This window comes from Lolium rigidum, unplaced genomic scaffold (assembly GCF_022539505.1).
Source record: "Lolium rigidum isolate FL_2022 unplaced genomic scaffold, APGP_CSIRO_Lrig_0.1 contig_70486_1, whole genome shotgun sequence".
NCBI lineage: Eukaryota > Viridiplantae > Streptophyta > Magnoliopsida > Poales > Poaceae > Lolium > Lolium rigidum.
This window is the reverse complement of record NW_025901451.1, coordinates 1-7,004: the sequence shown is the minus strand read 5'-3', so window position 1 is coordinate 7,004 and position 7,004 is coordinate 1.

The following is a 7,004-nucleotide window of genomic DNA, read 5'->3' as shown; positions in this document are numbered from 1 at the left end:
AGAAATCTGAAACTGCGCAGTAATCCAAATCTAGTACTTACTTTTCTATCAAAGACTTTACTTGGCACAACAAAACATAAAACTAAGATAAGGAGAGGTTGCTACAGTAGTAAACAACTTCCAAGACTCAAATATAAAACAAAGTACTGTAGCAAAATAACACATGGGTTATCTCCCAAGAAGTTCTTTCTTTATAGCCGTTAAGATGGGCTCAGCAGTTTTAATGATGCACTCGCAAGAAATAGTATTTGAAGCAAAAGAGAGCATCAAGAGGCAAATTCAAAACATATTTAAGTCTAACATGCTTCCTATGCATCGGAATCTTGTAAATAAACAAGTTCATGAAGAGCAAAGTAACAAGCATAGGAAGATAAAACAAGTGTAGCTTCAAAAATTTCAGCACATAGAGAGGTGTTTTAGTAACATGAAAATTTCTACAACCATATTTTCCCCTCTCATAATAACTTTCAGTAGCATCATGAGCAAACTCAACAATATAACTATCACATAAAGCATTCTTATCATGAGTCTCATGCATAAAATTATTACTCTCCACATAGGCATAATCAATTTTATTAGTTGTAGTGGGAGCAAATTCAACAAAGTAGCTATCATTATTATTATCATCAAGTGTAGGAGGCATAGTATAATCACAATAAAATTTACTCTCCATAGTAGGTTGTACCAAAAGACCACTATTATAATCATCATAAATAGGAGGCAAAGTATCAAAGAAAATTTTCTCCTCAATGCTTGGGGGACTAAAAAGATCATGAAAACCAGACTTCCCCAAGCTTAGAACTTTCTACATTATTATCAACAATGGTGTTCAAAGCGTTCATACTAATATTACTACCAGCATGCAAATAATATTCCATAGGTTTTTTAATTTTCGCATCAAACAATCCATGTTTTAAATCAGGAAATAGAATAAGAAGCTCACTGTTGTCCATTATGCCAAACTAGTGTAAACAAGAAACAAAAAGATGCAATTGCGGGATCTAAAGGAAATAGCTTCGAGCACAAACACAATGGCGCCGGAAAAGTACTGTTACACGGGACCGGAGTATGAGTGCCTTTTTACCTTTCCTCCCGGCAACGGTGCCGGAAAATAGCTTGATGTCTACGGGTGCTTCTATTCTTGTAGACGGTGTTGGGCCTCCAAGAGCGAGAGGTTTGTAGAACAGCAGCAAGTTTCCCTTAAGTGGATCACCCAAGGTTTATCGAACTCGGGGAGGAAGAGGTCAAAGATATCCCTCTCATGCAACCCTGCAACCACAAAGCAAGAAGTCTCTTGTGTCCCCAACACACCTAATAGGTGCACTAGTTCGGCGAAGAGATAGTGAAATACGGGTGGTATGAATAAGTAGTGGCAACGGCACCGGAAAAGTGCTTTGCCCGAACGGTAAACAAGCAGTAGTAACGCAGCGAGTAGTAACGCGGTAAAACGAGTAAACAAGCAGCGATAGCGATATTTAGGAACAAGGCCTAGGGATTACACTTTCACTAGTGGACACTCTCAACATTGATCACATAACGAACGGATAAATGCATACTCTACACTTTTGTTGGATGATGAAAACATTGCGTAGGATTACACGAACCCTCAATGCCGGAGTTAACAAGCTCCACAATAATGCTCATATTTTAGTAACCTTTAGTGTAAGATAGATCAAAAGACTAAACCAAGTACTAACATAGCATGCACACTGTCACCTTCATGCATATGTAGGAGGAATAGATCACATCAATATTATCATAGCAATAGTTAACTTCGCAATCTACAAGAGATCATGATCATAGCATAAACCAAGTACTAACACGGTGCACACACTGTCACCTTTACACACGTGCGGGAGGAATAAAACTACTTTAATAACACATCACTAGAGTAGCACATAGATAAATTGTGATACAAACACATTGCAATCATAAAGAGATATAAATAAGCACCTCACTATGCCATTCAACAGGTGAATAAGTATTACGTGAAATATAGCCTAAGAGACTCACACGGTGCACACACTTGTCACCTTTACACTCGTGGGACAAGGAGTCTCCGGAGATCACATAAGTAAAACTCACTTGACTAGCATAGTGACATCTAGATTACAAGCATCATCATATGAATCTCAATCATGTAAGGCAGCTCATGAGATTATTGTATTGAAGTACATAGGAGAGAGATTAACCACATAGCTACCGGTACAGCCCCGAGCCTCGATGGAGAACTACTCCCTCCTCATGGGAGCAGCAGCGGTGATGAAGATGGCGGTGGAGATGGCAGCGGTGTCGATGGAGAAGCCTTCCGGGGCACTTCCCCGCTCCGGCGGGGTGCCGGAACGGAGACTCCTGTCCCCCGGATCTTGGCTTCGCGATGGCGGCGGCTCGCGGAAGGTTTTCCGTATCGTGGTTCTTCGCATCGGGGGTTTCGCGACGGAGGCTTTAAGTAGGCGGAAGGGCAGGTCAAGGGGCGTCACGAGGGCCCACGCTATAGGTCGGCGCGGCCGGGGCTTGGGCCGCGCCTCCCTATAGCCTGGCCACCTCGTGGCCCCACTTCGTGTGTTCTTCGGTCTTACGGAAGCTCCGTGGAAAAATAGGGCCACTGGGTTTTCGTTTCGTCCAATTCCGAGAATATTTCGTTACTAGGATTTACTGAAACCAAAAACAGCGAGAAACGAGAACTGGCACTTCGGCATCTTGTTAATAGGTTAGTTCCAGAAAATGCACGAATATGACATAAAGTGTGCATAAAACATGTAGGTATCATCAATAATATGGCATAGAATCATAAGAAATTATCGATACGTCGGAGACGTATCAAGGCACACTATCACCCCTAGGAGACTCAAATATGCGATATTTCCATGGCTTAGCCAATGGGAGACATCGGAAAAAACGTATTCACTCTCTTATTCAAGATGAAGGGTTGATTGAAGGCCATGAGCAATTCAAATCCTATATTACTAATTATTATAAAGGTTTGTTTGGTCCTCCGGATGAAAGTACCTTCTCTTTTAATGAGGACTTAACGGACGATATTCTCCAAGTTTCTATGGAAGAAAATGGTCTACTAACCGCACCTTACACTGAGGAAGAGGTTCAGAAGGCAATTTTCCAAATGGAATGCACCAAAACACCGGGATCATATGGTTTTCCAGCAGAGTTTTATCAAACTTTCTGGGATACGATTAAATCGGACCTTCTAGATTTGTTCAGTGCCTTACACATTGGACAACTAGAATTATTTCGTCTAAATTTTGGTGAAGTAATCTTGTTACCGAAAGTTAATGAGGTAGAAATGATTCAACAATATAGACCTATTTGACTCTTAAACGTAAGTTTTCAAGATTTTCACGAAAGTGGCCACCATTAGACTTAATACGGTTGCGGATCATGTTGTCCAGCCATCACAGACAGCCTTTATGCAAGGAAGGAATATCCTTGATGGAGTGGCGGTTTTGCATGAGATGGTACATGAGATGCATTCTAAGAAATTAAATGGGGTTATTTTAAAACTAGATTTTGAAAAGGCGTATGATAAAGTCAAGTGGTCTTTCCTACAGTAGACACTCAGGATGAAAGGTTTTTCTCCAGAGTGGCGCGCTCTAATAAATGATTTTGTGTATGGAGGTAGTGTAGCAATCCGGGTTAATGATGACACCGGTCACTATTTCCAAACACGAAAAGGGTTACGCCAAGGGGATCCGTTATCACCGATGTTGTTTAACATTGTAGCGGATATGCTGGCTATACTCATAGAGCGAGCCAAGTCTGATGGCCAGATTGAAGGTGTGATTCCACATCTGGTTGATGGTGGTTTATCTATCCTTCAATATGCCGATGATACAATTCTGTTTATGGATCATGATCTTGAAAAAGCTCAAAATCTGAAATTAATTCTGGCGACTTTTGAGCAATTGTCGGGATTGAAAATCAATTTCCATAAAAGTGAATTTTTCTGTTTCGGTGATGCCCAAAATGATACGGCTCTGTATATAGAGTTGTTTGGTTGTGGGCAAGGCCAATTTCCTATCCGTTATTTGGGTATTCCGATTCATTATCGGAGACTTCCAATCGCGGAATGGAAATTAGTGGAAGAAAGACTACAAAACGCCTTAGTAGTTGGAAAGGTAAATTGTTGTCCCTGGGAGGAAGATTGGTACTCATTAATTCGGTACTAACGAATATGGTATTATATATGTTATCATTCTTCATTCTACCGAAAGTAATTATGCATAAACTCGATTATTATCGATCCAGATTCTTTTGGCAAGGGGACAACGAGAAAAAGAAATATCGACTGGTTAAATGGAGTATAGTTTGTAGTCCCAAAGATCAAGGAGGGCTTGGAGTTCATGACCTGGAGGTCAATAATTCAGCTCTACTGGGTAAATGGCTATTTAAGCTACTTACTGAGGATGGAATTTGGCAAACTATTCTTCGGAGAAAGTATGTCGGCTCGAAGAAATTATCCCAAGTGGTTTGGAAACCTGGAGATTCACACTTCTGGGTGGGTCTTATGGCGACAAAAAATGTCTTTTTTCGCCATGGTACTTTCTCAATCAAGAATGGAGCACATATACGGTTCTGGGAAGATGCTTGGCTAGACAATGCACCCTTAAGTGAACAGTATCCTGCTCTGTATAGGATTGCTCGTCGCCAAGGTGATACCATTTATCGCCACTGTAATGGCTACCTCACATCCGAATGTGACGTTCAGACGGGTTTTACTTGGACAAAGACTTGTGGCATGGAATACCCTAATTCACCGGCTCGGAGATATTCATTTATCGCCTGAACCAGACGAATTTAGATGGAATCTTCATGTAGATGGTACTTTTTACGTAAAATCTTTTTACAATGCGATCCTTTTTTCTGATTTACCAGTCGATAACAATAAGAAGATTTGGAAGATGAAGATACCATTAAAAATCAAATTTTTTGGATGGTATCTTCGTCGTGGGGTTATCCTCACCAAAGACAATCTTGTTAAGCGGAATTGGCATGGAAGTACACGGTGCGTTTTTTGTCATCAGGACGAAACCATCAAACACTTATTCTTCCAGTGCCAGTTCGTGAGATCTATATGGCCAGTCATCCAAGTAGCGTCTACCCTGTATCCTCCGACTAGTGTCGCCAATGTCTTTGGCAATTGGCTTCATGGTATCGAGTTAAGGTTTAAGTTGCTTCTTAGGATAGGGGCGCTAGCTGTTATCTGGGCGCTTTGGCTATGAAGAAATGACAATATCTTTAATGAAAAAATTGCTCTTTGTTGCAGGTCATCTACAAATGTACAGGTATTCTCCGTTCGTGTTACCTCTTCAGCGAGTGGAGAACCGAGTACTTCCATGCCAATACCTTTACGGAGGTCTGTACATGGTTGGAGGCTACGGTGAGGGATATTTTTTCCCTACATGGGTGACAGCATAGTCTACGGATAGAGGCCCCACCTATACCTTAGGCGTCATATGATTCATCGTTCCGATATGTATCTCGCCTAGTTTTTATATTTATCCTTTGTGACTTGAGACAACAAAACGGCTGTGTGCATCCGGGTTATGCAGAGGCTGGATGTAATTGCTTCTTAAAGTAATAAAGTATCCTTTATCGGAAAAAATCACCCCACGTGATTCGGCCACCTCGCGCGCGCTAGTAACGGTGAGGTGGGATCATCGCCTGCACTGGCACGAGTGTCAGTTCCAGCGGTGCGTGGGCTTCCTCCGTTGCCGCCGATCAAGCTCATCTCGAAACGCGAAACACGATGCTGTAATACCCATCGCGAAACGTCAACTTTGTATAAAAGTGGGAGTAGGGCCAGGATGTGGTACCCCGCATCCATTTCTACCTCTCCTCCCGCCGCCGCAACCTCTCTTTCGATTGCCGGTGCTACCGCCCGCTGTAACCAAATTGATGTCGTCTGCCACTTCCTCGCCTCCACGTCCACCTATCCCCCAGTGGAAGGAGCCAATTTGGCGCGCGAACATGGCTTCGGGTTGGCGACGAGCGCAATGGATATGGCCACCGAGCGCGCGACACGCATCTTCGAGCAAGCGCGCCGGCGAGGCACACTATCACCCCGCGTGATTCGGCCTCCTCTTGCGCGCTAGTAACGGTTAGGCGGGGCCGTCGCACAAGTGTCATTTCCAGCGGGGGCTTCCTCCATTGCCGCCGATCAAGCTCATCTCGAGCACGGACAAGGCGGAGGATGACACCGCTCGGGAGGAGCGGCACCTCGCTCACCACTGTCATCAACGGCGGGTGGGAGAAGGTGAAGCGCGCCCGCGACACCGACGATGAGTTGGCGCGCGACATCTGGTGGGCGAAGCGCGCGCCCATCCGCTTTAGAGATGGGCACCACGGGTGCGTGGCCACTCCGATGACTCCTCCGACTTCTCTGACGCCGACACCGACGCCCACGACACCGACACCGATGACTTCGACGCCGAGGACGCGTGACTCCTGCCATCGCCGACGAAGAACCTCAAGTCCCAATGATCTTTACTATTATACTAGTACAATTAGCCGTGCGTTGCCACGGTCCACAAATTTCATTTTACAATGTACACTCATTATAAAAATTTAAAATAAATCAGGAATATCATAATGTACTTTGTTGTGCATCAGCATGGTCTTCTTGTTACTCTTCTGCGGTAAATCCCACACCTATGTTCTAGGTCTTTCTAACTGCTAACTCAACAACATCTTCTTTTGAATGTATTATTCTCTCACAAAACGAGGGTGCCGCAAACATAGGTATAAATAAAGAAAATACTTTTTTTCTAGTTAGTCCAAACAACATTTTGATGTTCATAAATATATAGAGACGACCCTAAATCCTAGCCTTATGTGTCAAAAGCACATGCATCAAGCATGTGCACATGCACGTTCCATATAATTGTACATTGTTTAAAAACTTATTTGTACAAACTCCATAAATTTACTTCAGCTTAAATTAAATTAGGGAATTATTATCTGTTTCACTGGTGGAAAAAGGGGCTTTG